At 47.6% G+C, this 22,214-nt stretch overlaps 1 protein-coding gene across 5 annotated transcripts in view; it reads right to left on the reverse strand.

The window, feature by feature from the left end:
* LOC119173868 (solute carrier organic anion transporter family member 74D) overlaps positions 1–22,214 on the reverse strand; it is a 159,389-nt gene that overhangs the window by 40,121 nt on the left and 97,054 nt on the right. For 4 of the 5 annotated variants that reach the window (XM_037424651.2, XM_075895459.1, XM_075895462.1 and 1 more), the window contains one exon: positions 6,160–6,236. The gene's annotated coding sequence lies outside the window, so the exon portion shown is untranslated. Of the gene's footprint in view, positions 1–6,159; positions 6,268–22,214 lie in introns of all 5 variants that reach the window. The other variant, XM_075895461.1, reaches the window with a different exon arrangement.

A 22,214-nucleotide genomic window follows, 5' to 3' on the forward strand; every position in this document is an offset into this window, starting at 1 on the left:
CAGTGATGTTGTGTGCATAGAGAATGTCACTCATCGTTTCGCACTAAATGACCATAGTTTTATGGTTATATATTGGGCAGTATGAACCGAAAAGCACCATAAGTTCCGAGAAACGAACCATTCTCTCGGTGAGGGGTCTCAAACTGACCTACGTTAGAAGCGTGCCGCAGTATTTAGTCCGAAAATTACCGCGAAGCCGAATATGATGGGGAGACGAGGGATTCGAACAAAATGGTCGCCAGCTGAGGTTGTCAGGTGAAAGAAGGCATTGCCCGTATCGCGTATTCGGGTCAATTCTGAAGGGGATTTTTGCATCAGGATTTGAAAAACACATTGACACTGATCTCCAAGACGACTAAAATATATAAGTCGATTCTTAAATATAGAGGTTTTCTTCCACGGTTGTTTCAACATATGACCGTATGAGGCGCCTAATAATAATAATAATAATAATAATAATAATAATAATAATAATAATAATAATAATAATAATGATGATGATGATGATGATGATGATGATGCCTGAGAACAATCCCGTGTTAAAGTTCATTGACTGACTGACTGACAATCCCCTGTGCGTAGCATAACGGAGCAAGGCGTTATTAGTCGCATTAGAGAGAAAATAACGCGCATTGCGGAAAGCTAAGCTACAAAATTATCAGTCGCAAATAAGGAAAAAAATATGCGGCCCGCTGAACCACTGGTTTAAAAACCCTTGATAGGTCATAACAACAGAGGCTCGAATGCCATTTCGAGTGCGAAGGTATCGAAAGCTTTCTTGTTTAGAATCGCTTTGTGCGGTTTGCCAGTTCAATAGAGTTCATATCATCAGCTGCCTGACTACGCCCAATGCAGGGCAAAGGCATCTCCCATGTTCCGCCAATCAATCCGGTCCTGAGCATTCTGCTGCCACCTGCAAACTTCTTAATCTCGTGCACTGACGAAACTTTGTCTGTCTCCCCCTCACCCCTTTGCCTTTTCTTGAAATCCATTCAGTTAATCTCAATCAGCAGCGGTTATCATGCTTACGCGTACATGCTCTGTCCATGTCCATTTCTTGATTTTGTCAAAAATGTTTTTAACTAAACCGTTTGTTGCCCGACTCAATTTGTCTGCCGGATAAATAAGTTCTCTCTCTCTCTCTGCTCTCCTCGTGTCCCATAAGTCCCCTGAACCTCACCAAAGTAAGACTGGCCACACAGGTGCGGTATTTGGCTATTACAACCTCCCACATGAATACACCAATTAAAGTATCGATGCTCGCCGAATCAGGAGGTTCAACGCGGCGGCAGTGGATGCTGTGCGGGAAGCACTGGGCCCGATTCTCGCGCGTCCCAGGCTGCACCCCAGTGTTTCTAAGATGGCAGCTCCTCTTCTCGGGCTTCTATACCTCTCACTGCTTCAGATTATCACCCGTACGCGTTTGCGACACTTGAATGACGTGTATATTGATGTGTTCACATCACGTCGCCATGATTTGTGCCACAACTGTAGAAAACTTTTAGGCGCCTATGCCAGTTTCGGTTTCGCAGCGTTGCTCTTGGGGTAATTCGAAAATAATGACAAGTTTTCTAAACAATCTGAACAACACTATTCATTACATATTTGACAGCAGCACGTAGCTAAAGCGCGGGGGGGGGGGGGGGGGAAGAAAGGGCAGGGACTCGGCCTTTCGCTTTGATTGCAACTCCGTGACAACGCTTCAAGAACCACAGAGACGATGCAGCCGGTGTATTTCGATGGTGGCGAAATGCAAGAACACCCGCGTACTACATACATTCGAGTGCTAGTTTAGGAACCCCATATTATCAATAATTCGTCGAATGCACCATTACAACCATGTTTAAGTGTGCGCGCGCCTACCATGCACCCAAGCGCTGTTTATTTAGCTCTACATCCCAGCTACATCCCAAATTCTACATCCCAGCTACATCCCAAATTCTACATCCCAGCTTCATCCCAATATAGAGACACAGAAACCCATCCGTATGTTAGTCCACGGCCCCTTCTCTTTATATATGTCATATACGCCGAAACTGCGCACACAGCGGCGACCGCACTTTTTTATCACCCTCTTATCAGCACTCGTCTCCGTTAACGTCCGTTGCGTGCACCCCGCCTCGTATTCTTTCTTTGTTTCTTTCTTACTTTTTTTCTTTCTTTCTTTCTTTCATTCTTTCTTTCTTTCCTTCTTTCTTTTTCTTTCTTTCCCTTTCATACACGCAAGAGAACGAGAGCGCCCGAAGGAACCGCGAAGACCATACAGCCCTTGCAAGAAGCGGTAACTTTCCCTTCGTGCCGTGAGCAAAAAACGGCGCCATCTAGCTGTCTTTTTTTTTTTTTACTTCCTCTCCAAGCAAGATTGAGCACGTACGGAATCGAGAGACGTCTCGGCTGCGTCGACGCGCGAGCTGTCTCGCATCCCGCGGGAGCAGCCATGCGTTGCGCGGGAAGAAAAGTAGGTCAGCTCGGAATTACATAGAAGGGTTGCGGGGGGTGCCTTTCACGCGTAGTATAAACTCGTATATACCGATCACTTCATCCGTACGAGTACAGTCCTGAACACGCTTAGCGTGAACATGGGAGCGCAAACCGCCCTAGCCGTGCCGTCAGCGACGTCTACTTTAAATGACACGTAGCTTAGCACATGCGCAGTTGGTTCACAGTGTGGTGGTTCTACTTTCTCGTCGTCGCCGAGCGCCTTCCAACGAAAATGCGTGGCGGGCAACGCGGTACCCCGCGATGTCCAAATGTCTCGCCTTAAACGAAGTGCGCGCGCGCAGAGATTTGCCTCGACATAGGTAGATGTTGACACACTGCAATATATTCGAAAGAATCGCAAACTATAGCTTTACCAAGATGCTGGATTAGAAATTCTAAGGATGTACGGTCGGCAATGCGGCAATTCCATTTTCATCCCGCAATTTTTTTTTTTTTATCGAGACAATACGTGCCGTCAAAGCTGGCTTTACTGCAATAGCTGGCTTCGTGCGGTGAAGAACGCTTCAGGGGTATAGAATGATGAACTATAGTTGACATGACGTTCAAATCAAATCAAGTCAAATCAAGATGAGTTAAATTAAATCGTGTATACAAAAGACGCGCAGATAATATTTGGACACATAGCACATGTGGCTAGTAGCAGGCCCAATACAGAAAATACATAAAAGTCAGCAACGCACATGATTGGTCATGAAAATGATTGATTTAGCAAATTTCAGCGATGTACAATCTACGCATGAGAGGTGATTACAATTCACTAGACAAGAAAAAGCGTTTGCAAGAACGCAGCACGTTATGTACTGCGGCGAAATCCAGCACACTAATGGCAACAGAAAGGGACCGAACGGGGTCACGGGTGCTATAAGACAGTTTGGCTCCCAGCATAACCAACATTGCGACCATATATAATATCTCTATGCTTGTATTGCTGGTCTGGTCTGCTCGTGTGCTTGTAATGCTTTCTACTTTGTCCATGTTTATCTTGTTATCTTTCTCTCTCTCTAAGTGATTATGTAAGTGAAAGGAAGAGAAAAGTGCCGCCCGTAACTGTCTATCCTTACGATGACATCTCAACAGGTCGACACGGGAATGGGTAGTGGAATTAAAGAATATAGGTAAGGAAAGAAAGAAGAGAGAGAGAAAAAAAAAGAATTGATTTTGTCTCAACAGCGCAGATCCGAACAATCACGAGCCGCAAACCGTTCGGAAAGGCCGCCAAGAAGACCAGATTGATTGATCGATTGATATGTGGGGTTTAACGTCCCAAAACCACCACATGATTATGAGAGACGCCGTAGTGGAGGGCTCCGGAAATTTCGACCACCTGGGGTTCTTTAACAAGAACCCAAATCTGAGCACACGGGCCTACAACATTTCCGCCTCCATCAGAAATGCAGCCGCCGCAGCCGGCATTCAAACCCGCGACCTGTGGGTCAGCAGCCGAGTACCTTATAGCCACTAGACCACCGTGGCGGGGCTCAAGAACACCAGGGGAGGAAAACCCGCCGAGTGGGAGTAACTAACGGGCCCTGAGGCGCGTCAGTTGAAGTATAAGTGCGGAGGGAAGCGCTAGCCAGAGCACATCGCCACAGCAGAATGGGGGAAAAAAAGTGAAGAGGGCGTCAAATCACTGGGGAAAGTTCGGCGAGCCTCTGGGTAGGAGGGGAGAAGCAGGAGAGTTCAGAGGTGCTCAAAGAGCACGCTGTCCTCGAAGAATGTGATCAGCGCTCTGAGCACACGCTTTATCACACTCCCACTCGTCTTTGGCAAAAGGGGGTCGGTGGTGGTGAGCCCCCTGCTCCCTTAATCTTGAACTGCACCAAATTTCGTCGATCAGTTATTAATTCAACTCAACACACATAGTAGTCTGCGAACAATGTAACTTGGACTGCAGTTTTTTTTTTTTCCCAGGGGCGCGTTTCAGCGAGTTCTTGGGGCTCCTGAGTGGACCTTCTCGCATGGAACAGTCAAAATAAGCAACAGGATAGCAGGAAAGGAAACACGTAAAAAAGAACTGTGACAAAATAGTTAGAGCGAGGCGCAAGCAGTAATATATTCAGAACAGTGCAATGGATGCCCGCATTGGATACGAAAGCTCGAACCAACCCAGATCTGTCTATGGAATGCGGCGAAGCGATGAACCGCGCATAATGCGGCTATGACAGCGGGGTTCGCGCTTGCGCACTGTTGCCAGACGAGCATCATTGAGGCGAAGCTTTCCTGCTGCGGGCAAAGTGTCACACGGCGTTCAGCGACCTCATTCAGGGACAGATTCTCCAAACAGTTAAAGCTAGGGCAGTAAAATAGTTCTGCGACAGTTACGTCCGTGTTCACTGTTGACGTCAAAAAAAATCGAAGAAGGCTTTAGGAAAAAAAAGAAAAAAAAACACGCACTAACGCGATCGGTACGGCTTGCAGCACAGGAGGAGCACGAGGCAAAACGATCCCCAACGATCCCGCATGGCATCCACTTGCTTTTTTTTTTTTAAGACTAAATGCTGTTCATTCAATAGTGATCGTTTGGGGGTGGTGAACGAGTCAACAGCACTCAGACGTAGAAAACAGGGTGAGGAGAAGCCATGTACAATCTTGATGCTTCTTATGCATGCCACACGCTCTCGCGTATAGCAAGTCGCGCTGGGCGCAATAGTATACGCACTGTGTGCGTCTGATGAGACTTTCCTCGATACATGGTAGTCGAGATCATCTTTACTGTCCAGAACACTTCGTGCCAGCGGCTGATTGCAGGGAAAATTGTCAGCGGGCTTAAGAAAACACCATCAACTAGCAGCCGAAATGACTTGCAAGTGCGGTTTCGAAATCACCCTGCAGTTAGTGAGAACAATGATTAGCTTGAGGTTTAGCACGCTCCAGCTTGCCGAAAAATAATGAACGGACGAAGGCGTGAAATGCGTTCTTGTTCTAGGTGAAAGTACACTTCAATACGGCATCCTTGTTTTCTCTCTTTCGCAGTGTCGAAACGCGTTAACAGAAGGAGAAGTTCCTTTCGATGATATGTATGGTCTAACGTCCCAAAACCACCACATGATTGAGAGACGCCGTAGTGGAGGTCTCCGGAAATTTCGACTACCCGGAGTTCTTTAACGTGCGCCCAAATCTGAGCACACAGGTCCGCAGGTCCTGGGATCGAATCCCGGCTTCGGCGGCTGCATTTCCGATGGAGGCGACAGTGCAGCCGCAGCAGCCGGGATACGATCCCGCGACTTGCGGGTCAGCAGCCGAGTACCTTAGCCACTAGACCACCGCGGCGGGGCATGAATTCATTTCGCTACAGCCGCTGAGTACTCCTGAAATATAGCATCGCTTCCGAAGAAAAAACCACCGTGCTTTAACTACCACGTGCACTCGATTCTCCAATCGCAAACACGCACCATGAAGTCATGTGTTAAAAGAATGTAATGGCGAAGTATTGCCAACCACCTTCGTATACCCATGATTGCACCGAAATAGTCAAATCACGCACCACTGTCTAAATTAAGATAGCAAGTTGAAGCGTGCACGTCCTTTCATCGCGACTCTTCTAGGCTTAATATTACAGTCACTTGATCTACAAAGAGAGCGAGAGAGTTGCGAAACACCACGCGTGCGCAAAAGCAGAAAGGAAAAAAAAATTGACAGAATGTGGTGATCGCTTACCGTTAAGGGCGGTACTGCAGGCGCACTGCTGCCGCCGCCGCCACTGCTGCTGCCGCTGCTCTCACGTCAGATCAATACTGTAGTCGGATAAAAAAAAAAGAGCCACCACTGCTCGAGTGAGGAGATGTCACTGGCACGACGAGTCCAAACCGCACAGCACTCCGCACAACACACAACAATGAATGTCAGCATAGAATGCTATTTGCTCTACGTGAAAGAAAGATGAATCCACCACACCCACACTGTACTTTGAAAAGAAAGACAAAAGTGCATCCTTGAAAGAAAGTGACCGTTTCATCACTGCACCCAACCGTCGCACGCCCGTTACCACAGCACGTGTGGCGTTGAACAGCCACGCGACGCGAGCAAAAAGGAGGTCGGCCGGGATTTCAAGAGCGAATCGATAACGCTTTGACCACGCACGCATAGTCTAGTCGCGTGCAGCGCTATCGCGGCGAGCGCAGCGAGACTGCGTTACTCGGCGTATTACTACGACGTAAAAAGTAGTCCCACAGCACTTCAATCGACTTCCAAGGCTTAAGCAGTGCCGCGGTTGGGGAAAACACTGTCGTCAAACATTTGTGCGAATGAACGCTTTAAGCCGACTTTTACATAACTAACGGAGGGGGAGGAAAACAAGGGAGTGCGACGGCGGAGTGATACATTGCCGATTTTTTTTTATTTTGCTTCTTTTAATGACCGATCTTGCTAGTATGGGTGAACGCAAAGCACGAAACTGTGTCGAAAGAGGGCGCGAAGATAGCCGGCGTAAGACACGCTAAATAAAAGAAAAATAGCGGCAAAGAAAACCGTACAGGTGATAAGGGCCTACAAACAATACGTGTGTCAAAGATCGAGACCGATAAAGAGGCGGAGCAAAGAGACAGAATCGTGTCAAAGGCGCGACACGACAACGTACAAAAAAGCGACCCCCCCCCCCCCCACGCTACGACTACCACTCCCCCTCTTCTTTTTCCTCGAAATACTCCCGCTACTTCTTGAGGGCCTTATCTCGAACTCCATGCGGCGCTTGCAGAATTTCTGCAAAGATAAACGCTTTTCTAATCATTCCTCTCCGTTAGTGGCCAGATAACACCGCGTCCCGCATTTCGCGTATGTACTGCGGCATGCACGCTATAGTCGTAAAATATCGAGAGGCAAGGAAAGTGCGAAAAAAAAAAATTCGGGCACCCTTAATTAAGCTTCACCTCTAAGATTTGAACGCGACAGCGATATCCTGTCTCTAGTTCGCACTTCAATCACTCAGTGCACGAAATCTTTTGGAGCTTGCTATGCACCCACTATACGTGATCTTGAAGGAATAGGCGCAGTAGCGCGTGTCCTTTTGCAGTGGGTGACCGGCTTTAAACCATGAAGTCGTTGTGATAATCGCATGTTTCGACGCCCGATGGCAATGTACGCTTGTTCCACGCATTATTACTGCAATATTTCATGTTATATGTCGAGGCATGTATACAGAACGCGTGTAAAAGCGTGAAGGTTACTTTCCCTGCATTTCCAAGCGTATAAAGGAAGTCACTTTCCCTGTATTCACAAGCAGACGCATGGTCGTGCAGTGAAACATCCACATGCCATGCAAATGATCCGGGGCCGATCCCCATTCGGATCAGAAGTTTTTCATTATTTATCGGTTACACAGAAGTTGATCATATTCCGTTCGCAACCACCGACGCCTGAGTTTCTGCGAAACGAGCTCCTTCGCGCTATCCCGTTTGAACACGGCGGAAAAGGAAGTTTTAATCCCTGGTTTACGCGATACAAGAGCGACACCCGTAGTCGCCATAAAGTACGAAGGCGTGTCGTGGTACGCCTCGTTACAACGTGACAATGCTATTACGTATATCAACTACCACTGCCATGTTCCTAAGGGCACAAAAGAGGCCACATCACATCACTTCATACTCCACCGTTAAACGTCGTATTCGCATTTTTTTTTCCCTCTTCATTTTACGAAGCGTGGGAAAGGTTAGCTATATCGCGTCGGTCCATTTTAAGTATTTCCAATATTTGCTCGCACGGCAACGATCATACACGAGGTGGGCCCATCCCGGCTCCCTGTTGTTTCCAGCTGTACCTACATACCTCGGCGTCATTTCACAATCCACACGCAGGACAGGTGTTCCCACATTTCACAATCCATACGCCGGTCGGGTGACGTAAGCCTTGCAGGGCAGGTGTTCCTAGACGATCAATTTCTCCCACCGTACACTAAGCCCTCATCATTCACCCCTTCCACCTGTTGCGCTACATGGTACACCGCTAATAAAAGGCGGTGATCTCGCAGAGGCTCGCGATGTTTGCGCGCGGCGTTCGCTGGAATTTCTGCGAAATTAAAATACGAATGAGAAGAGCCTGTGCAATTAGTTCCATTAACGGCAGACTCTGCATGCACCTGCCTCCGAGTGCTGCATCGACCTTGACACTGTTGCTGCGGTGAAAAAGCGTTGCGGTGTAGAGGACATGTCCAGGCGCAATGATTTATTTTTAACATGCCTTCGTTCCACAGGAAGGACAATGCGAACACTTTTTAAAGTAAGGGATACTACCTCGCCATTGTGTACGGAATGTAATGAAGTGGGCGATGCAGATCATGAGACATCGCCTTTCAAGCGCATCTGCAGCGAAAAAAAAAATAATAACAGCTCACGGAGAGAATCGAAAAAGAGGTTTCTTTTCGGGGCGCTGGACAGATGGTGTGCTTCCAGAATGTGCGCGGATGGTTCGCAAGAAAGTTTCGGTTATTCCTTCAACTTATCCGAGGAAAACTGGCCTAAGTGACACTTGGTAAACGTAGAGTCAGGCGCAACAATGGCCGGCCAGGTCTGGCTAGAAGAAGAACGAGACGTTGGATGAGGGGTAAAGGGAATTTCAAGAGCTAATTGGGGGTAACCTAGGTCCATGGGTCCCACCGGCTTACGCCGCCTAGCGCACGTAGTCCAGAAGCTGGAATTGCGTTACCGGGCGTTACCAATTGCGTTACCAAGAGGGTGGAAGTTTTTGTTCAGGACTCGGTTAGTTCCCAGGAGGAATATCGCGGCCGCGCAATCTGCCAGGAGGAATGTGAGGGTGAAGGAATAAGGCGACAGCACAGTGGTTCTGAACGAGAAAGAAGAATTTGCGAGAGAAAGAGGAAGAAACAAATAAAGGAGAGAGACAGCGAAGAAAATGAAATAATTATAGAAAGCGCGAGGAAAAGATAGAAATAGGAACTGATACAAAAGAGAGATACAAAAAAAATAGCGAATTGTGAAAAAGAGATAAGGAGAAAGAGAGAAACAAAGAGCAACAAAGAAGGCCTCCCCGCTCCTCGCCCTCTTCAGGCTTCGCAACACTAGTGCGGCTGCCATAATTTATTTCTTCCAGGTCCGCTGCATTGATACCCACGCCGAAGAATGAAAAATAGAAAAAGAAACCCTTTGAGGCCAAACCTAGTTTCGCACTGTTACAGGAACCGAATTAAGGCACGAGGCGAGTAATAATGTAATGCCATTATAAACTGCTGCGATATGCTACAATATGTGACGCTGTCCGTACGACGTACGGTATGGTCGTTTCCATTCGTTGTTATCACCAACACAAAAAGACATAAAAAAGGCTTTCAGAGATTGAACGCAGAACGCTAGACTAAAAAGACGAGAGAGAAAGAGAGAGAGAGAGAGAGAGAGAGAAGCTGAATAGAAGTAACAGGAATTAATGTAAAGGCGTCGTCGATAACTTGACATAAGTTAGTTGCGAACGATATATGAATAAAAAAAAAACCAGACGCTATAAAATCGCGGCGAAAAAAAAAACGATAGAAAGGGATAACAACGCAAGTTTTACTTTAAAACGAAGAACCAGAGAGCAAGTTAATAACGTTAGTAGGAAAAGGGAAGATTTTAGATGGAAGTAAAAAGAACGCGAACAAAGAAAATACAGAAGCTTTTCTTCATCGGGCACAAACTTGCGCAGTCTACACGCTATCAGACTTTTACGCCGAAATTAACTGGCCGTTCACAGGTTCACATACATATACGTACACGGTTGCGTTCCTGCAATCTCACTTCCATCCTCCTCCCCCCCCCCCTTTTTTTTTTTGCATAGAACCACCAGACACGTGGCATGCAAGCAATGGTTAACGCCAGACAGAACGCTGCATCTAATTGACACATTTAGCTAGGCGTGCGCAACAAGCCTACGTACGCCACACGTGACGTTGCATACGCTGCCAGCGGAGTTCTCGACAACAATTTTAGTTCACCGTATTGACCGTACCGCTACAGTGTACTGTAGTTCCGGGATGCGTTTCGTTCAACTAGACATATCATACGTGAAATGAAACAGCTTTCCAGTGCTTCTTTTAGTTCTATTCTGCGGTAGCGGCTGTTATAACGGCCACTGGCATCCAAGTCAAGCTGAACCGTTGTATCCACGTTTTGACGTTGTGTGCCCCCATGCAATCTGGCTGCTTTTTTATACGAGACCTCGAGAGGGCTGTACTTAACTAGCACTGCGTCTTGTTAAACTTGCGTGCGCCTGATTGTCTTTTTTTTTTTTTTTAAGCGGACGCGCGCATCCGTTGAATAGATACGTTACGCACTGGTGGTGGTGGTAGCGGTTAGAAGAAGAGAAAGGTACCTAATTTATGCAGCCCGTTCGGGAGCACGGCACAGTGCCTATACGTTACGTACTGAGTCTACATGCTGCACTCCCGTAGCCACGTTGTGAGTACGTAGGCTCGACACGTACGCCCTACTTAACTGTGTCTAACGTGGGACGCGTAGCGCATATAGCGGTGCGTTACGCAAACTATAAAACGCGCCAGCATGCGAGCGCTCCGGGATTGATGACTAACCCATGGCACGAGCTCAAAAGCAAAAAAAGCTTTCGTTAAACTGTGTTGCGAAGGAGGCTCTCTCTCTCTCTCTCTCTCTCTCTCTCTCTCTCTCTCTCTCTCTCTCTCTCTCTCTCTCCTTTTCTTTTTGCGCCACCATCATGCGAGCGTGTTGTACCTGGTTGTACCCGATCGCGAGCGTGTTGTATCTCTCTCTCTCTCTCTCTCTCTCTCTCTCTCGTTTTCTTTTTGCACCACCATCATCGCTTATGCGAGCGCGTTGTAGCCGATTGCGCAAATAGGAATGGCAAGCAGGCGACGGTACGTCTGCTTACCAAATCTACGCTGTTCTGGATGAAAAAAAAACGAATTTAGAAAAAAATCGAGAGAGAGAAAGGGGATATGCTGACTAAAAGCCATGAGCGGACAACGCATGCGAGTCACCGTTTACGTGTGTGTATGAAGGTTCCCTAAACCGTTTGGAATTTATTACCTACATTTATATTCTACATTTATTACCATTATTACCCAATTAATGTCTTTGAAAACCAATTACAGAAATTTTGATAAGCCTCTTCGCTTCCTGATCCACTCTGCTCCCTTCCCGTCTCCCAAGGTTACACCTACCATTCTCCTTACCATCGTTCGTTGCGTCGTCCTTAATTCAAGCTGAACCCTATTCGTAAGCTAGCCTCCAGGTTTTTTTTTTTTTTTTTTTCTCCGTAGGTATTTATAGTACCGGTAAGATACAGCTGTTATACAGCTTGCTGAATGGGCTGCATCGGTTGTGGGCCCCTTTAACCTGAACCACAGTCTTTGTTTCGATACAAAATTTAAGGTTTATTTTCCTATTTCTTATTTTCCTATTTCTGAATATTCGTAAAACTCAAATCAGGTTTCGATCGGAAGTGTTCGAAACAGAAACAAGAGCAGCCCGCGTACCTCTGCTGCACTACGTTAGGAAAAATAAACGAAAGTAAAGCTGCGTGTCGGGCCGAGTCGCTGCAGCTTTCGACGACGACGACGGCGAAACGAGCATTCCGCGGTTAGACATTAATTTGGAGCGCGTTGCGCCAGGAAACGTTGAGAGGGGCGCGCTCCCGATCCCAGAATAGCCTTTGGGAGGCCCAGCGCCGGGCGCTGCGAAGAGGGGCACCGCATGCTGGCGTCGCGGGCACGGCAGGCGGGCTCTATAGCAGAAAAAAAACTCCAGTTTGTTGAAAGCCCGGTCTAATAAAACAGAGAGACGGATTAGCAATCTTCTAAGAGAGAGAGAGATAAAGATGCAAGGAAAGGCAGGGAGGTTAACCAGACGCACATCCGGTTTGCTACCCTGCACTGGGGAGGTGATAAAGGGGAGAAAAGAGGTTGCAGAAAGATGAGAAGGTACACACAATCACGAGCACACTCGGGGAGCACACACAGTTTACAGGCGGTCGCTCAGGTTTGTTGACTTAAGGTAAAGTAGCAGTGCTTTAGTTGCTTTCTGCGCAACTGAGGCAGATGCCCAAGGTGCTAGTGTCTTCTGCACACAAAATAGTCCGGGGTCAAGTCGATTCAAAACCATCCGTAGCTGGCATCGCTGTGTGTCTCCCACTAAACAATGTATCTTGTTTAGGAGAGCCACAAAAGGCCGTGATGTTCTATAGAAGGACATCGGTAGCACATACGCCACCCGTGGTTCTTTGAATACATTCATAAACACACGTGAGCGAGGGTTTGTGTTTACCTGAGGATAACAAGCATGTCAAGATATGCATTTGTCGACCTAATCATAATATCCGGGCTTTTACGTCCCAAAACCACGACGGCATTATGGAATGACACCGCAGTGGAGGGCTCCATGCGGAAATTTCGACTATCTGATGTTCTTTATTGTGCACTGACATGGCACACTGCGCGGGCCTCTGACATTTTGGCCCCATCGAAATGCGACCGCTGCGACCAGGGTCGAACCCGGTACCTTCTTTCAGGTCCCAGTATTTCAGTCGTGACCTGTTAGCGGTGTTCGTCACGCACTCATGATGTCCTCCTGGGCTAATTTTGTGTGATAGGAAGTTAAGGAGACGACCACGAGAAAGAGCAGATATAGGCGCCTCGACAGATAGATAAAAAATGGCCGCATATCCACGGAGTGAATGATGGAGAGTGGGGCGAAGAATTCGTCCGTCCATTCGCTCTTGCTTCCGTCCGTCCATGCGTCCGTCAGTGTGACTGTCCATGCGTCCATCAGCCCGTCCGTGCGTGCGTCTGTTCGTGCGTCTGTTCGTGCGTCCGTCCCTGCGTTCGTCCATGCAGCCGCCCCTGCGTCCGTTCATGCGTCCATCCATGCGTCTGTCTATGTGTCCGTTCGTCCATCTATTCAACACTCCAAGTACCACCATCTCGCATCTTTTCATCATATATTCCCCATATAGAAGCACCGCCATCCAGCGGACATTCCAAGGACAAAACGAGAGGTGGCACACGCACACTTTCTTACGGCTCGCGCTTCGGGTCCACTTCCCACCTTTAACCCCCTCGAGTTCATGGTATATACTATAGTTCCCTGTATTCATGGCACTGCGGCTCAACGCTCGCTAAACCTTTCTAAAGCTAAGGAGGTTACACCCAGCGAGTATAACGTAGAAACCCTTTCTTGTCAGATAGTGCTCAATGTACATGCCAATGGCTGCTAATGGTGATCGCAGCTTGCGCGTTAACTAAAAGCCGAATTCTCCGGCCTCTCATTCCCCATTAGCAGCCATTGACATGTACATTGAGCACTATTTTTCATTGTTCAACAACGCACAGAAGAAGTCTCTCACCGGCACCGCCTTGGGAGGTCAAAATGTTATACTTGTTACATACTACGGGGGACGAACGGGTGCCGCTATAAAGAGCTTCGCCGCTAAAAACGACCACATATATCTTTTTGTAACAACATTTGGTGTGTCTGTGGATGTTGTGTTCTGTCGCAATGTTCTGTTGGATCGTAATTGATGTTCACTGTCTGTGAGAATAAATTTCTCTAAACAAATCGCGATTGGTGCACGGCGAGTAAATGCAAGGCGCTTTTGATCGTCAAAGAAATGCTTCGCACAAGATAGGAAACATTGCAGCGCATAGCAGACGCCCTAAACCTTTGTAATGTGTGTTAACGCTGAGAAAGAAAGAAAGAAAGAAACAAAGAAACAAACAAACAAACAAACAAAGAAAGAAAGAAAGAAAGAAGAGAGAGAGAGAGAGAGAGAGAAAGAGAGAGAGAGAGAGAGAGAGAGAGAGAGAGAGAGAGAGAGAGAGAGAGAGAGAGAGAGAGAGAGAGAGAGAGAGAGAGAGAGAGAGAGAGAGAGAGAGAGAGAGAGAGAGAGAGAGAGAGAAGTACGAGCGTACAACTCGTTTTCGCCAGGGCTGTCGCGGGTGCAGCTGGAAATCGTCGTATGGGGCTCATTAAAACGTCGTGCAGAGTGGCTTCCCTGCGGAGCAAGGGGAGCGACGCGAAAGAATAAGGCGAAGGGTGGAGGGGGGGGGGCGGTATAGAAAATAGCGATGTCTCGCTGCGCGGCACGAGATGCGTGTACGCACGCTAATTCGATTGCATCTGCCGCCGAGGAGAAACCGTAATTGATGTCGCGGCGGGAGCTATAAGAACGACCGCCATTACGACATCCGCCGCGAAGTTCGTGTTATAGAAAAGCGTGACCTCGTTTCTTTATATAAAGCTGGACGAGCGAAAGGAATGATGATACCTGCAAAGATAAAAGCTATACAAGGAAAGAAAAAGAAAAAAAAGAAATAAATCAACAGAACTGCGTGTAGCTCCGTGGGTTAATGTGTAGAAATCGTCGTTCGCGTTAAGCTGCATTCACACAAGCGGATGGAGGAGTAATTTTCGCCGCGGACGGCGCCCTCACATGACGCACACGTTATGGAGAACTCCCTCCACCGCTGGCGCCACGGACCTAAATGCCTCGCGTACAAACATCGTTTCGAACAGCGTTCCACCTGGGAATGCCCCCCTTGTACCCAGAGAGAAGGGTTTCGTAGCGCGCGAGAGTCGATGGTAGTATGCACGCCGATTCCGCGAGCAGCGCTCGGGCCATGTGCATGCAACCCCGCCGCCGTTTCGTCGGATGAAACTGGTCACGTGACCGTGCGATCCGCGGAGAAGCATGATTTTCCCCTTGCGTGTGAATACGCTTTTAGCGTATGCAAGTGCTCGTTAAGCTATGTGGACTATGGGTGCTAATCTCACTATCATGTTAGTCTAGACGACATGCCAGGAATATATATATATATATATATATATATATATATATATATATATATATATATATATATATATATATATATATATATATATATATATGTGTGTGTGTGTGTGTGTGTGTGTGTGTGTGTGTGTGTGTGTGTGTGTGTGTGTGTGTGTGTGTGTGTGTGTACCGCATTCACACGCTTCCTTGCGGTGCCTATTGATTTCTTAAGCGACAGCTTGACAGGTATAGATGGAAAGACCAACGATGCAAAAGCGAAGAGGTTTAATTATAACGCTACGGCTGGCTACCCCTCTATTGCGAGAAAGTGGCAGCGACAGATCACAGGGCGAAAGAGAAGGAGAGAAGTTCGTCATACTGAACAAGAATACAAAGGTGCGCTCAGTGTCCACAAGTTTGCGAAGTAGATAGAAAGAGAGAGAGAGACGCACAAAATTACGTCGGCCATTGTATTCACCACGATTCCTTCAACAGTATTAAGATATGCCTACGTGCGCAGTGACCGGGTCTAAAGACAAAAGCGGTGGAAGCTGGTGAATGTTTAGTGCGGGCCGAGTTTCCGAGATAATTTCGAATGCCTATATATGCGAAGTGGTGGGCAGATGAGATTAAGAAGTTTGAAAAGATTAAGAAGACGAGATTAAGAAGCATGTAGCGCGTAGACAGGATAACCGCTGGTCATTAAGGGTAACTAACTGAATTCCCAGAGAAGGCAAGCGGGTTATGGGGAGACAGAAGGTTAGGTGGGCAGATGAGATTAAGAAGCTTGCGGGAATAAATTGGCAGCAGCAAGCACAGGACCGGGTTAACTGGCGGAACATGGGAGAGAGGCCTTTGTCCTGCATTGGACGTAGTCAGGCTGATGATGATGATGATGATGATATGCGAAGTGCAACAAAAAATGCCGCTTTGCATCGTACTGCGCGCAGCGGTTCTGGGCTTTCGCTCTAGTCTGGCCAAGCGTTATCTATTTATTGCCCATGAAACCGCGCAGCTGTTCAATGCCGCACGCTCGCAAATTAATCAGCAGACGAAAAGTCGCGCAGGCGGCGTTATAGACTGCGTAGCGGCGCCGAGAATATGTCACGCAGTGCGCGCCGGGTAACAAGAGGTCGGGAATTATATGCGTTATAAAGTGGCAACGATGCGCGTATTGTGAACTAATTAGAAAGAGCAGAAGTAGACACAACGGTGAATACGATAAAGAGCGCCGGGCGAGATCGGGCGGTTGAAATAATAAATATAATAATAATAATAATAATAATAATAATAATAATAATAATAATAATAATAATAATAATAATAATAATAATAGAGTATTGAAATCCCAAAACCCAGATATAGTTATGAAGGACGCCGTGTATAGCGGAGGGCTCCGAAAATTTCAACCACATGGGGTTCTTTAGGGTGAACCTAAATCTCAATTACGTGGGCCTCAAGCATGTTTTCGCCACCATCGAGAATGCGGCCGCCGTGACCGGTATTCCATCCCGCGACTTCCTCCGGGTCAAGTGGGCAGTCCAGCACCATGCAAATAGACCACCAATCCGAGTGGACACTTGAAGCGAAAGTGCGGAGTGAATTCAATCGGTAGAGTGTGTTTGTTCCACCTCACTGTCGGTGCAATGTTTCGACGGTGAAGTATAATTGCGAATGGGCTTCCTCGTGGAACAAACACTCACGGAGCACAAGAACGCGCCCAAAAGCGTCTCGTGGTGCCGCTATGCCGTTGTCCCGCAACCAGAAAAGCAGACGGTACTCCACAATTCGGTGATGTTGAGCGAGACGTCACGTGGGACGTGGCACGTGATCAAACAGAATATTGGGAACATTGATTTAGCATAATCTGTGCTTCGCTTTGTCAGAGCGGCATCTGATAAAGTGAAGCTCAAGAGATTTGTATGACGGAGTAAACGTAGCTTCGATGATATAGAAGTGTGGCAGCTCGGGCTAGTTAGTATGGCATGACGATAGTTATAGCGCGAGAAAAAAAAACGACGACACAGAAAAATTTGGCCTCGTGTCCTTCTTCTCTGTGTCGTCGTTTTGTTCTCGCGCTATAACTATCGTCATCTTCGATGATTGGTTTCGGTACCATTTTGAAAGCAATCTCGTGCGGTTGCCACTTCACGACTCGGGAACCGATCAGCGCGCTCACCTGAGCCGACGGGACTGCAGAGCCTGTATTATGCAAAGGAGCGACACGAAAGACTGCTGCGGCCCACCTATGCAGCGAACGACGAGCTGCGCGAAACAATGATTCCTTTCAGCGCACTTACAGCACGATTTCGACAGCGGCGAGGAGACAGGTTAGGCGTATACCATTCAACACAGCGAACGACACACTCAACTCAGCCTAGCAACAGTTTTCTTTGACAAAGAATGACGGAAAGGACAATCGTCCACGCTTGGCTTTGCGAGCTCAATCGGGACAGCTCAGTGCGTAGCTTGGGCTCTCCTTACACAGTCTCGACTTAAGCTTCCAGCTATACCAGAAAGAAGTCACGTGACAGCTCGTCACGTGACATGTTTCTGCCATGGTCGTCGGCAGAATTTTCTGTTTGGGGGGTGGGGAGGGGTGCAAACTCGTTTTGCATCGCTGCTGGGGAATAGGAAGAGGTTGGGAGCAAGCGCTGGCGTGTCGTGAAGGGGGCAGGTGCCCTATTTGCAGCCTGCTGTCGACACCCCTGGTTCCTGCCTAGAGATACGCAACCACTGGTCACGTGACATGTTCCCGTCGAAACCCCGTGACACGTCCTATGAGTGGGGAACCAACCGCGAAACTGAGAGTTCCCGGATTGCGGGGAAGCGGTTAGCACTATTACGTTTGCTCTGGCAGTGTGCCTGCATGCGCTGCGGGATACGTCACACACCAAGAAACAGGGCGCGGTACAGGCCACCTCAAGTACTGAACTCAATACCCAGTCAACGGCCGTACACAGGGCCTGTGGAAGAGCGAAGAAGCATGGTCTCCCGATTCAGATATGGCAGCAATCAGCAGCGAGCTGAGGACCCCAGCGGGCCCTGCCCTGCTTGCCACTCTGGACTTAACTCGAGTTCTTTGTCTGTCTGTTTCCAGCAAAACCTCGGCATTGCAAAAGCTAGGTCAAACACTAGCACTGCTGTCGGTTGCAGTCTTACGCCACTGCATGCGAGTTCCGCGCTTTTAACAGCGTATTCCACGTAAGATCACGAAATGTATGGAACTTCTAAAGCAATGGAACATCAGATATCTGGACGCAGGCTCGAGCAAAATCGGCGCTGTTGTCCGGAATGGTGGTTCACATATAGTTGTGTCATACTCCGGCACACTTGCAGCCGCAACTTTTTTTTTTTTTTTACGACGCATACGTGGGTCATTGTTCCGGGTATTTTATTCACCACTTCATTTCCAAACGAGTGAAGTAATCGTTCACTGACGAACTAAAAAAAAATATTCAGCAATGCTCCGAACAACATTGGAGACTTCAACGAAACACAGTTCCAGGTATTAGTTATTACGATAGAAATAGTCAAGAAAGTAAGAGTATACGTATAGACATACTCTGCGTGCTTAGAGAAAACTATGCGGATCGTAGCTAGATTATGTGTGGAAAAAATTGGCAGTAGGATGCCGCCCGAGTCCAGGAACGCGGTGCCGCCCCCTGAAGCCAAACTGCCGGCCTACTGTGGGTATCAATAAAGTCTTGTATCTCTATATCTCTGCAACATATGGTCACAAATAACGCATCTAGAAGTGTTTAAGGAAAGCGCGCTCGCGGGCATAGCAATGCGGCATGTTAACACACGCGTTGCGATAACAGGGAGTTTTAGTGCTGGGTACCCAAGCGGCTTGCGTACGCAGGACGTTGGGGCGGCGGTATTGCGCATGCGCGAATCCCCAAACAGATGCGTCGCAAGATCGCTGGGGCGATGGGGCCATGCGTCCGCGCGGTCCACCTTCGCAAGAACTCACGGTATCCGCACCGCGGATACTCTAGCCGTCGAGTTAAAATAAGCCAAAGTGCGAGCAAAAGTGCGACTAAAAGTCATGTGCCAACCCCCGACCAACTGAATAGGTGGCGCCATCTAGCGCGGCCATAGTGAAACAGACAACCACAACTTTGTTATTGCAGAAACATTGTGCATTGTACATCTGGTGCAAAAACTGCGCAGCGACAATATTACAAATGAGTAACCTTTTTATTCTTTTTCACCTCAAAAACATCACGCGTAAGCTAACATGTTCATGACTGCGGTTGCATGAAGTGTCACAAGATGTCGACACTGTCGTTACAGTAACCTTGTATTTTTCACTTTTTTACGTATACCAGAATTCTGTACGCAATAAAAAAAGTGTCCTGATCACTATGTATCTTTAATTTAACATTTTAAATCATAAAAAGACTTAAATAATACTTACGCGACAAGACGCTATGGCTCTGCGAGCGCGTGTGAACTTCGTGCGGCTTGCGTTTGCGTGCGTGCCACCGTGGCGCCAACTAAAAGGCATTCCGGTTGGGTATGGGTTGGGCACGTAACGCCGCGCGCTCCCAAGCCCGCAACGCCCCAAGAGAATGCGTACCCAGCACTAAAACTCCCTAACGTCCACTTGAAACGAAAGCGGCGGACAGATGCGCGATCTGTTGCGCAGAACAAATGTGGCCAGCGCAAGAAATTCGCGCAAAAATGCCGATATGCGTATGCAGCACGAAAAACAAGCTACGAATAATAAGTATCGTATAATTCATTAGAAAATAATTTTTATGCGATCACTTGCATCTAATTATTTGATTGATATGTAAGGTTTAACGTCCCAAAACCACCATATGATTGATTATAAGAGACGCCGTAGTGGAGGGCTCCGGAAATTTCGATCACCTGGGGTTCTTTAACGTGCACTCAGATCTGAGCACACGGGCCTACAACTTTATAATTATTCGTTTTTGACCAATCCTCCAGGTTAGGCGTGAGCCATACAAATAGGCCATCATCATCATCATCATCATCATCATCATCATCATCATCATCATCATCATCATCATCGTCATCGTCATAATCATCATCATCGAGAACGTGTGGGGCCAATTTTTATGCAGTACACATTGCTAAAAGAGCAGATATTGCCGACGACAAAAGGGCAAAGTAGACATACACAACATCGCCGAAGAAACATAGGTGCATTTACGTGTCATATATGATTCTAAGACATTAGAATCGTTGCTGACAGACAGGAGGGGTGGGGGAGAGGGACACCTTTTTTTTCGGGGGGGGGGGGGAGGTATTTTCAAACGAACGTCTGGTGGGGGTCACTCGGTGGTGACCATTCCCAGCCGCGCGGACTGAACCTCTGCGTATGGTCCGTCGCACAAATTACGTGCAGTACGGCGAAAGGTACGCTAGTCACGCCGGGGCTACAGAACGCAGGTCGGCTCGTAGGTCAAGCCTAAAGTTTCCGAAAAACGACGGCAGCTGATTTCGAAGCTGGAAAAGCTCCAGGCGTTGCACACCCAATGCCGGGGAACGCAAATACTTACTTGAACTGCAAAAAAAAAAAAAAAGCGCGAAGAAGTGCACGATGGTTGGGTGTTGGCTTTTAGGTACGCAAACATATCTGTGATTACGCAAAACGCCCAGGAGAACGAAAATGTTTATCATTTGCACCCGCCAAAGAAAGAGGCTGCTCCACAGTCGGCCAGTGATAACACCTCCGCACAGCGCCTGTAGAGCGGAAAGCTTGTCGGAAGGATTAGCAGCGCACAACGGACCAGACCTTTCTCGAAACGCACAATATGCCTCTCGTTATAGGGTACAGGCCAACGCGAGATGCATGGCTTTCGCCGCAGTGCACGCAACTGTTGACAGAGAAAAGAAAAAGAGAGAGCGATACGTGTCCAGTCGAGACAGCGCCACTGGCAAAGGACGGCTCGTAAAAAAAAGACGGGACGAAGAGAGTGGAGAAGGTGGTTCTTTATCGCCTGTCGTCAGCACCGTGTCACGCGACGATAAATCATCACCGTTCAACTTCTCCGCGCAGGCCGACCAACGAGCAGAACGACCCGAATAAGAAACGCGTGCGAGCTACTACAGCTGCGCGCTTCTTATTGCCCGTAACAAATGTGCACGGACGGACGCCACGACGCCCCACCCACGTCGAGACCGTCCTGCAGGCGAAAAAAACGGCGCGACTGGCTTTACTTTTGCGCGTGAACTCGGCTGATCTTGCGGGGGCTGCGTCACTTGTGCGCTACATTGCCACCACTGCAGTAGGCTTGCTCCATTGCCCTGTTTTCACTACAACGCGCCAACGAGAGCGTAATGATACGTTTGCTACAGCGAAGGCGTCTTAGTATACCCGATAACATCGTCGGAGGAGGAGGAGGACAATACTAGTAGTAGTAGTAGTAGTAGTAGTAGTAGTAGTAGTAGTAGTAGTAGTTGTTATTGTAGTAGTAGTAGTAGTAGTAGTAGTTGTTGTTGTTGTTGTTATTGTAGTAGTAGTAGTAGTAGTAGTAGTAGTAGTAGTAGTAGTAGTTGTTGTTGTTATTGTAGTAGTAGTAGTAGTAGTAGTAGTAGTTGTTGTTGTTGTTGTTATTGTAGTAGTAGTAGTAGTAGTAGTAGTAGTAGTAGTAGTAGTAGTACAAGAAGAACACGAAGAAGTGATGGGCTTCGGCAGTGGGGTGCAAATCCTACTCTTAGGCGACCCCACGACGTTGGAACGAGTCAAAAGTTCAACGTTTGCGTGACAATAGCAGTAGTAGCAGTATAGTCACGCGGGGCACGTAACCAGAGGGAGGAGTGAAGAAAGAAATAAGTAAACCGAAAGTATGATGCTAATGTCATATCACATACCTTCGCGCACTATCTATCTATCTATCTATCTATCTATCTATCTATCTATCTATCTATCTATCTATCTATCTATCTATCTATCTATCTATCTATCTATCTATCTATCTATCTGTCTGTCTGTCTGTCTGTCTGTCTGT

The sequence above is a fragment of the Rhipicephalus microplus genome, chromosome 5 (assembly GCF_043290135.1).
Source record: "Rhipicephalus microplus isolate Deutch F79 chromosome 5, USDA_Rmic, whole genome shotgun sequence".
NCBI lineage: Eukaryota > Metazoa > Arthropoda > Arachnida > Ixodida > Ixodidae > Rhipicephalus > Rhipicephalus microplus.